Consider the following 11,512-nt stretch of genomic DNA (forward strand, 5'->3'; position numbering starts at 1 on the left):
AATGAGGAGGGCCGGGGGGCGGAGGTGTGCAAGTTGGGTTGAAGGAACAGGAAATATTCTTAAAGGTAGAGTGATGGGCAGGACGGAAAGCCAGTAGGTGAATGGGAAAGAGGTGGGCCTGGCTCGTTAAAGGGGACGCCTTGAGAACCTAGAAAAGGAGGTGTTTTAAGAAACTTCTTTGTATCATGGTCTCTGTTCTGCTTCACACGTCTTCGGTAGGAGTTTGCAAGTGGAAAAACTGGAAAGGAGGAGGGCACGGAAGGCTTTCAGAAACGATTAGAGAGATCCTCTTAGCCTAGAGGGCAGGAAGGCGGGATGATGCCGCTGTAACACAGGAGGTGGGGAAGAAAAAAGAGATTGCAGACGTCTCCGGCTGCCATTTCACTGGAAGATCGTTGCCGACCTGACGCTGCTCAGATTTGTTGGCTGTGGTCATCTGTCATTTTTCATTAGCCACAAAGGCGGATTCCTGCGAACTGGAGATGACAGTGTTCAGAAATGTCCTGGGGGCCTCCTAGCTGGGGGAAGCGAATATGTGACATTCGGGGATGGGATTTGGAACTTCAAGCTTGGGTTCTTATAGACCTAGATCTGGGAGGTACAGAGCCGCGGGTGATGGCATGGAGACCTGAGGGTCCGCTAATTCCAAGATGGGTTTGGGGCCCTGGAACCGTGGTCACAACTCCCTTTTCCTCGTTTTACTTCCTATTTCGTAACCCCTCCTCCCCTGAAACAGGTGTCCTCCACCTAGTGGTGATGAAAGACTTCCAAGCGCTTCCACCACCAGGTTCGGAAATGTCCCAGATCTTACATGTCCAGGGGCTAGACCAGGCAACTTCCAGAAGGTGCACACAGGGCATGGCATAGTGGGAATTACTTGAGCCTGTGTACAGAGGAAGCTGACCTTGTATTGGGAAAAGGTGTAAAGTTAAACAGTAACCACACCTTATGTTTGTACAGCAGTTTAAAAGCTATGATGAAACAGAAGGCCTTTAGTGTTACTTGTAAACTATGGCATGATAAACAGCCTGGAAATTTTCTTTAACTCTTGCATCTCAGCAAATAAAGTTCTAGCCTCTGAATGCATTTAGCATACCCACATCAAAGCTGCAGATAAGACCCTAGGATTCAGAGCCTAATAGTAATGCTAATATAGCACCTGAAATTGTATAGTATTAGTATGTCCAGCTGTAGGAAATAATTTCCATTGTGATCAGAATATAAGGTATTCTTGTTAAAAATTATTCTGGTTAATAAACATCGTATCTCGGGTATGTATGATTTTCCAAGGAAGTGCAATGCATCGAGCCTAAAGTAAAATAACACAAATAGTTTTGACAGTTCAGAAAACAGTTGTTAAGAGTTTCTTTGGACCACCATTGAAAACATACATGAATACCTTTCTGGCACAGTGTAGAAATGTTAAATTTCTATTTGATAAAAGGTGGGGGTGGTAAATTGGGAATTTGGGATTAACAGATACAAACTATATAAAAAAACAACGAGGACCTACTGTATACTACAGGGAACCATATTCAATATCTTGTAATAAGCTATAATGGAAAACATTGTAAATCAGCCATACTTCAATAAAAAATTAACAACAACAACAGCAACAACAGAAAGGTCTGAATGTTCGCTTTTTAATTTAATCCTCATTCCCGACTGAAACCCAAGTCCCAATCATAGATCTCTTCGTTGACTTTGCCTATTCAACGTTGGTTTACGGCTCTAGATGAGAGGATGACAGAATATCGCACCAGTCCAATTCCCGGCTAGCTGACATGTGCTTATAGTACCTACACTGATAATAAAATATGGTGGCCAAGTGAAACTGGTCTCCCTGCCTCTAGGCCAAATCCATTTTTCACACCGCTGGAGTAAATATGATTTTCACCCACGTACTTAAGATCCTTCAGTGGCTCTAAAAGACTCTCTGCATGACTTACAAGCCCCTTGCTTGCCTCCCCAGTTTCATTTCCTGACACCTCTTTTTTCCTGTTCCTGGGGATGAAAGACTAGGGGACGGAGGGTCTCTCTGGGCTCTACTCTACCCAACACCTCCCTGCTCCCAGAAGAGGGGCCGCGCAGAGTGTGCCTCCTCGCAGGGCACCCCTGCGTGCGGAGCCAGGTGGGGCACGAGAATGGGGGTGCGCGCGCCCTTCTTCTACCCAACCTCCGGGCGCCCCGCGTCGCAGGATGCCAGGCCCGCGGGGGGCTCACGCTGGGCCCCTATCCCCAGATGCGTGGAGGGCTAGAGAGGCTCCAAGCTTGCGTGTTCTTTTTAGAAGCTTTCGGAAATGAATGTTAGCGGTACAAGCGAACGGTCAATTGTTTTCCAGGATGGTTGTAGTATTTCGCATTGTCAACAGCAATATATGCGGATTCCAGGTACTCCACATCGCCAACCTTTGATATGGTCAGTCCTTTTCATTGTAGCCCTATGGTGAGTGTGAAGTGGTCTCTCGTGATTTTAATTTGCACTTCACTAATTACTACTGGTGTTGAGCATATGTTCCATGTTTATTGGACAGATACACATCTTATTTGGTAAAGTGTTCAAATCTTTAGCCCATTTTAAAAGCAGGATGCTTGTCTAGTTATTGAGTTGTAAAAGCTCTTTGTACCCTCTGGATAAAAGTTCTTTCTCAGATATATGTTGTGCAAATATTTTCACCTAGTATCCTGGGGGGGAGGGGGACAAAACCAAGATCGCTTTTTTAAGGAATCTTCAATAAACTGAACATATTTAAAATGTACAACATGGCAGGTTTTGAAGTTTGTAAGCACCTGTGAAACCATCTCCACAATAAAAAATGAACATATCTAGCCTGCCCTCAGTTTTCCTCATCCTCCTTATTCACTCCTTCCTCTTGCCCTCATCCTGTTCTCCAGGCAACCACTAATCTGCTTTCTGTCACTACATTCGTTTCATTTTCTAGAATTGTATATAAATGGAATCTTTCTGTTTATACTCTTTTTTTGTGTGTATCTTCTTTCACTCATCATCGGGGGGGAGGGAGAGGTTCATCCACTTTGTTGTATCAATAATTCATTAGCTTTTGTTGCTAAGTAGTATTCCATCATATGGATATATCATATATATTAACGTTGGTGGACAGTTAGATTGTTTGCAATTTTTCACTATTACAAATAAAGATGCTAGAACATTTGTGTATAAATTTTTGCATGGACATTTGCTTTCATTTTCCTTGGGTAACAATTTGGTAAATATCCAGTGGAATGGCTGAGTCAGGTGCTAAGTGTACTTTTTTTTTTTTTTTTTTTTTTTTTTTTTTTTGCGGTACGCGGGCCTCTCACTGTTGTGGCCTCTCCCGTTGCGGAGCACAGGCTCCGGACGCGCAGCCTCAGCAGCCATGGCTCACGGGCATAGCCGCTCCGCGGCATGTGGGATCTTCCCGGACCAGGGCTCGAACCCGTGTCCCCTGCATTGGCAGGCAGATTCTTAACCACTGTGCCACAAGGGAAGCCCGTGTACATTTTTTAAACAGCTGCCGTATTGTTTCCCAAAGTTGTTATACTATTTTATATTTTCACTAGTAGACTCTGAGGATCTGAATTGTACCATAGCCTTATCAACATTTAATATGGTCAATCTTTTAAAATTTTAGTCATTCTAATAGGTGTATAGAGGTATTTCCTTGTGACCTTAATTTGCATTTCCATAATGACTAATGATACTGAGCATTTTTCATGTACTTATTAGCCATTTGTATATCTTTTATGAAGTTCTGTTTAAAGCTTTTGCCCATTTTTATTGGGTCATTTGTTATTTATGGGGTTTTAAGAGTTCTTTATGGATTCTGACTACATAGCCTTTATCAGATGTGTGATATACAATATATTCTCCCAGTTCTGGGTTGTCTTTTCATTCTCCTGTTTTTCAAATAGTTGTTCTTAATTTTAAGTCCAATTTATCAATTATGGTTTTTATGAATTATGCTTATGGGGTCATATCTAAGAAATCTTTGACTAACACAAAGTCACACAGATTTTTCTATTTTTCTTCTAGAAGTATTATAGTTTCATGTTTTATATTTAGATCCACGGTGCATTTTAAATTGCTGTATATCACAGAACTATGGATGAAAGATTCTTTTGTATCGGGAAGTCCAGTTTTTCAAGCACCAATTGTGGTTTTTTTGTTTTTCTTTCTGGCTGCACAGCACAGCATGTGGAACTTCCCCAACCAGTTATTGAACACAACCTGTGCCCCCTGCAATGGAAACATGGAGTCCTAACCACTGGACCACCAGGGAAGTACTCAAGCACCAACTGTAACAACCATCCTTCTTCCACTGAGATGTCTTTGTACCTTGGGCAAAAATCAGTTGACCATATATGTGTGGTTGTTATTTCTGGACTCTATTCTGTTCCATTGATCTATTTATTGATCTTGACACCAATACCACAGTTTTAATCACTGCAGTTTTTTGTTTTTTTTTTAATTCACTGCAGCTTTGTAAGTCTTGAAGTCAGGTAGTGTATGTAAGTCCTCCAATTTTCTTGTTCTTTAAAAAATTGTCTTAACTATTCTAGGTCTTTCGCATTTCCATATAGACCTAAGCTTGTCAAGAAGAAAAAAAAAAAGCCTGCTAAAATTTTGAGTGGGATTTATAATTCAATTTGGGAAGAAATTACAACTTAATATTGAGTCTTTGGATTCATGAATGTGTTCTCTCCATTTATTTGGGTCTTTTAAATTTTTCTCTGAGGAGTGTTTTATAGCTTTATGTATACAGGTCTTGCATATATTTTGCTAAATTTCTCTAAATATCATATGTTTATGCTATTGTAAATGTTATTAAATTTCTAATTTTAATAGCTGGATATACGATTGATATTTGTATCTTGTGGACTTGTTACTCTCACTTATTAGTCCTAGTTTTTCTTTTAAGTTATCTTAGCATTTTCTACTACATCGTATCATCTGTAAATAAAGACAATTTATTTCTTTCTATCCAATCTACATACAGGCTTATTTCTTTTTCTTGTCTTACTGGACTGGCTAGGGCTTCCAGGGCAATATTATATAGAAGTGGTGAGAGCAGTCATCCTTGCCTTTTTCACAATCTCACACATAAAGCATCCAGTTTTTCACTATTAAGTATGATGGCAGCTGTATGGTTTTTACAGATACCCTTTCCAAGTTAATTTTCTTTTTATTCCTTTGTCATTGAAAGTTTTTATTGTGAATGAGTACTGAATTTTTCTGCATCTACTGAGATAATCATAAGGGATATTGGTCTACTGTTTTCTTGTAATGTCTTTGTCTGGTTTTGGTACTAGTAGAATGCTGTTCTCATAACATGAGTTAGGCAATATTCTTTTTTCTACTATTTCTTGAAGAATGTAGAATTGGTATTATTTCTTCCTTAAATATCTTTTAGAATTCACAAGAGAAGCCATTTGGGCCTGGAATTTTCTTTGCAGGAAGGATTTTGACTACAAATTCAATTTCTTTCATACATACAAGGCTATTCAAGTTACCTATTCTTTATTTTTTTCTAATATTTGGCTTTTTTCTTTTGGTATCAGCTTTATTGAGATATAATCCACATACTTACAATTCACCCATTATGGTTCAATAATATTCCATTATATGCATATGAAACATTTTGTTTATCCATTCATCAGTTAATGAACATTTGGGTTGCATCCACTCTTTGGCTATGATGAATAACACTGCTATGAACACTCATGTACAAGTTTTTGTGTGGACATGTTTTAATTTCTCTTGAAATTATATACTTACATACCTAAGAGTGGAACTGCTGAGTCATATGTTCAACCTTCTGAAGAACTGCCAAACTCTTATTTCTTTTTGGGTGACATGAGTGACTTGTGTCTTTCAAAAAAATTTGTCCATGTTATTTGTTGAATTTATTGAATAAAGCGGTTTGCAATATTCCTTTATTATCTTTTTATTGTAAGTTCTGTAGTGATGTCCTCTCTTTCTTTGCTGATGTTGGTAATTTGTGTCTTCTGTGTAGGGGGTCGGGGGGGAGTGGTCAGTCTGGCTAGAGGAGAGGTCTATCAATTTTAGTTTTTCGAAGAAGTAGCTTTTAGTTTCATTTAATTTTCCTACTCTTACTGTTTTCAATTTGATGGCTTTCTGCTCTTATTTCCTTCCTTCAGCCTACTTTAGGTTTAACTGGCTCTTTTTCTAGTTTCTTAAGGTAAAATCTTAGATCTTTGATTCAAGATCTCATATACAAGCAACAAAGATTTACCATATAGCACAAGTAACTAGATTCAATATCTTGTAATAAACTATAATAGAAAATAATCTGAAATAAATAACTGAATTACTGCTGTGCACCTGAAACACAATATTCTAAATCAACTATACTTCAAGGAAGAAAAACAGATCTCATATACACATTTAATGCTATAAATTATCTTTTAAGCATTTAATCCTACAGCTTTGACATACTTTGTTTCCTTCTATTCAATTTTTTTTAACTTCTCCTGCAATTCCTTTTTAGACACATGAGTATTTAGAAGAATGTTGCTTAATTTCCAAATATTTGGGGGATTTTCCAGATTTACTGATTTCTTGTTTAGTTCTGGTGTGGTTAAAGGATGTGGTTTGCATAGTATCAATCCTCTTTAATATATTGTGACATACTTACCAAGAATTCAAAATCTCTATAACAGAAGATTTGTCTATTTTTCTCGTCAGTTTTCTATTATTAGGTTCATATTCATTTAAGATTACATTCTCTTGGTGAATTCCTTTATCATAAATATCCGTCTTTTATCCCTGGAAATATATTTTGTTCCAAAATCTACTTTGGTATTAATTTAGCCACTCCAACTTCCCTTTGTGTTTACATGGTGTATCTTTTCTACCCCTCTTCTGGTTCACTTGTATTTAAAGTGGGTTTCTTATAGGTAGCATGTTGTTTTGTTTAATTCAGTATGAAAAATCTCTGCCTTTTAATTGGTGTGTTTGGACTATTTACATTCAATATAAGGATCAATATGGTTGTATTTGAAGTTTCCATCTTGCCATTTGTTTTCTATTTGTCTCATCTATTCTTTGTTGTGTACATTTTATACCTTGCCTTCTTCCACTTTAATCATATTGTTAGTTTTTAAAAGCTGGGTAATACTGAGATACCATATTTTATCATATTTATTGTGAGCATTATACAGCTCAGCCCCTTAACTAACTGTGACCTTGAGAAAGTTACCTTTTCTAAGCCTGTTTCTGAAACTGTAAAATGGAGCTAATGAAAGTTCCTACCACAAAAGACTGTTGTGTGAATTCAGTGAGCGCATCGATCAAAGTGCCTGCCACATGGTAATCTTTCAGTAAGTGTTATAGTAATGAATGAATTCAGTGCCAGACAGTGGGGTTAGGCCCTGAGGATGCACGTATTTTCAAATTCTCATCATTTAGGCAAAAATAAGGACATACTTTTGAAGGTGCCTTATTAGAGTTTCCTTTTCCATTAATTGTATTTCCTTTGTGAATTATGTCCTTTCACCATCAAAAGATCTCAATGTTTTTCTTAGGTATGAGCTCTTTAGACAGAAAAACTGTGTTAATGCAAAATTTTGCAGTCCCCTTTCTAATACAATCTGACCATATTTTTAAAACTGACCATATTTTTAAATTTAAAACTGACCATATTTTTAAATTTAAAACTGACCATATTTTTAAAACTGACCATATTTTTAAATCTGACCATATTTTTAAAACTATGATTTTTGTAACTTTCCTGGAGGATATGCCTATTAGAATTTTTTTAAACTTCACTCTTTCAGACATTTTTACAGGCATTTTATATTCTTCACATCCACGAATGTGGTATATCACTTTATCTCTTCCATTAATTCATTCAGTTTCAAAGGAACTTCATATTTTGTATAAACTATAGCTTTTACTAAGTTAGTCTCTCTCCTCTGTGATCACTGTGAATGGGTTAGTTTCCCATTATCTAGCTGGTGAGCGCTGACAGTATGCTCCTGATACTTGTGTCTAGCTTTTATTAAACTTAGTTGGTTCTGTATTGAAATGTTGAGATAACTTGGGCTTTTCAATTCCAAAGTTTTACAATGATCATTCATCTCTCTTTTTTCCCCCCACTTTTAGGTATAAAAACATTAACAATTATTCATTTTGTATTGAGAACCAAAGTAAAAATTGACTGAAATGTTTTCTCCAAAATTCTGTAAAATGTATTATACCTACCACTCCAACACAGTACCTCATGGCAATTGAAATAATGTAATGTTGTTCCCTGTTACGATCACCAGGGCAGGTCTATGCCTATCTTTTTCACTGTTGTATCGTCAGTGCCTGAACCATTGTGGGTACATTCTTTGACCTTATCTCTGTACTAAGTCCCACAAGTTACAAGAACATTTAAAAAAAAAAAATAACTTTAAGGACTGGCAGTAGTCCAGAAACCATGCTCTAAATTTGTCCCAGGTTACATATTACTAGCTGGATTTCAATTTGGAGTGAAGAGACACTAGACAATCTTATGTAGGGAAAGAGGGTTTTACAAGAGAAGGGGAAGCTTTTAGTATACGGTAGTTGCAGTTAAAATTGCAGGAGTGGGCTTCCCTGGTGGCTTAGTGGTTAAGAATCCACCTGTCAATGCAGGGGACACAGGTTCGAGCCCTGGTCTGGGAAGATCCCACATACCATGGAGCAACTAAGCCCGTGTGCCACAACTATTGAGCCTGCACTCTAGAGCCTGCAAGCCACAACTACTGGGCCCATGCGCCAAGAGCCCAGGCTCCGCAAAAAGAGAAGCCACTGCAATGAGAAGCCCACGCACTACAATGACGAGTAGCCCCCGCTCGCTGAAACTAGAGACAGCCCGCACACAGCAACGAAGACCCAACGCAGACAAAAAAGAAAATTTTTTAAAAATTGCAAGGGTTATCAGTGTTTCAACTATAAGCAACTAAATAAGACGTCTGATGAAACCTGAACAGTATGAACAAAGGTCATACAGATTTACTTCTACGTAAAACAAATGAATTGAATCAAGTTCCTAATAGGTAGTCTTTCCTAGTGTCTGTCATCAGAAGAAATTTGTTAGAGAAGAGAAACCAATGATGAAGGAAGACCTACAGAGGTAGAAGTTTTCTTTGGATTTTGAGGCAAAAGGTCACATTTTGTGGAAGGTCATTCTTAATTTGGCTAATAGTATAATCTCCAGCTAAGGTGCCAGTTGAGCTAGTCTGCTGTTTCTAAATTGTAGCTTCCTCAAGGCAGTTTAGAATGGGATAGGCTGAGAACTGGGGGACAAGCAGAAACTCTACAAAATGTAACTTAGATGGTTTCTGTTGTATAAATTCTGAATTTGTATCCCTTTTGCACTCCCTTTCATATTTTTAGTCTCAGTTCTTCTATGGGAATTAGGCTTTTTGTTTATACTCAAACCAATGTTAAAGACAGCAAGTCAGCATAAAGAATATTCCTCTCCACCAAGCTCCTTCCAAAGTTAAGGTAAAGTCAAGGTCCTTGGAGGCTCTGGTTGTTATTTTAGTAAAGAAGCTGGCCTCTACTTAGACATGAATTCTATGCAAATTAAGTAGAATTTTACTTCCCTTTAAAGAGACTATGATTTTTATCTGCCTAGTTCATTGACATATCCCTAAAGCTTAGAATAGTAGGTGTTCAATAAATTTGCAAAAAGTTTTCAACATTTACACCAGCGAAAGGCAGATAACTTTCTCACATTGGAAGATGGTAAGGATAAAGAAAGTCATTAAACTACTTTTAGACTGCTATAAGAAAGCCTTCATCTTACCAGATTTTACTGCTCTATATACTAATTATTTCAAGTTGTGTATTCAAATTTCATCTGCATAAGCAGTTATACTTGTGGTGCCTGTTTTTAGTATACAGTTTTCACTTTAGTACAGAGATTACTAGTGACAAATAGGATTTAAGATTGTTCAAATCTTTATAGAGAACTTTTGATATTGCCAGTAAGTACAGTTTCTAAAAGACGAACTAACGAAGTTTGGTCAAGGAAACAAAGAAAAACATTATAATCAGTTATCTTCTTGAGGGTACAGCCATTTAACGTGATTTAATTTATACTACTTAGATTCCTTTATAAAAGGATGTCTTGAGGGTTTTTTAAAATATTTATTTATTTGGTTGCACCAGGTGTTAGTAGTGGCAGGTGGGCGGGCTCCTTAGTTGCAGCATGTGAACTCTTACTTGCAGCATGCGTATGGGATCTAGTTCCCTGACCAGGGAACAAACCTGGGTCCCCTGCATTGGGAGCGCAGAGTCTTACCCACTGCACCACCAGGGAAGTCCCAAGGATGTCTTGAGTTCTTGAAGACAGTAAATAAATAAGAGTAAAAATCGGGACGAAATTCAGCTATGTGGCAGATTAGTTTCAGTATATCAGGAATAACTAATTCCAAGTTCACTCACTCCAAATATCCCTGCACAATAGACTATTCTCCCAAATGTTGGATTTAAGCTTCCATCACAAATTAATATTAAAACAGGCTATAGGGGGCTTCCCTGGTGGCGCAGTGGTTGAGAGTCCGCCTGCCGATGCAGGGGACACGGGTTCGTGCCCCGGTCCGGGAAGATCCCACATGCCGCGGAGCGGCTGGGCCCATGAGACATGGCCGCTGAGCCTGCCGCAACGGGAGAGGCCACAACAGTGAGAGGCCCGCGTACCGCAAAAAAAACAAACAAGAAAACAACAACAAAAAAAACCAGGCTGTAAGTCTTTGAGATTTAAATTCCAGCCTGTTTAAGCAGTGATTGATTCATATTAGCTTTATGCTCCCAGTTATTCTTGGAGTAGGCTTTGATTCTAGATACTTTTTACTGAACTGTTTTAGAAAATTGAAAAGGTGAGAACTTCTGCCCCAGTAACAGATTACATATTCTCTTCAATTTACATTCCTCAATGTTCTATCAAGATAACTATACCTATCGATACATTTAAAAATCTGACTCAAGGCTTTTTTTCCATATGGCTATGCTACTTGGCTGTATCTTGAACTAGGACTAAATTCCTGTAGTACAGCACTGTAAAGAAGTCCAATTCAGGACCCACTGTCATGGTTTATTCCCTGAAAAATTCTCAAAGGCTCATCACTCCTACTCATCCCCACAGTACTCAACTTCCCAGGAATGTTCAGATCACACAACTAGAAAAGCACCAACCTGGGAGACAGATTAGTGAGCCCACGCAGTTGAAAACCCAACCATAAGAGCAGAACTTTTAGGTCCACTCCCTATTTAACTTTTTTTTTCCAAAATTAATTTATTTACTTACTTATTTGGCTGTGCCGAGTCTTAGTTGTGGCACGCGGGATCTAGTTCCCTGACCAGGGATCAAACCTGGGTCCCCTGCACTAGGAGCACAGAGTCTTAGCCACTGGACCACCAGCGAAGTCCCTTCTTTAACATTCTGAATAACGGTAAAGTGCAATGTTTTCTAACCCTCATTTAGGAAATCAAGCCCTTCAAAGAGTAAGATTAACA

The sequence above is a fragment of the Leucopleurus acutus genome (assembly GCF_964270905.1).
Source record: "Leucopleurus acutus genome assembly, chromosome: 5".
NCBI lineage: Eukaryota > Metazoa > Chordata > Mammalia > Artiodactyla > Delphinidae > Leucopleurus > Leucopleurus acutus.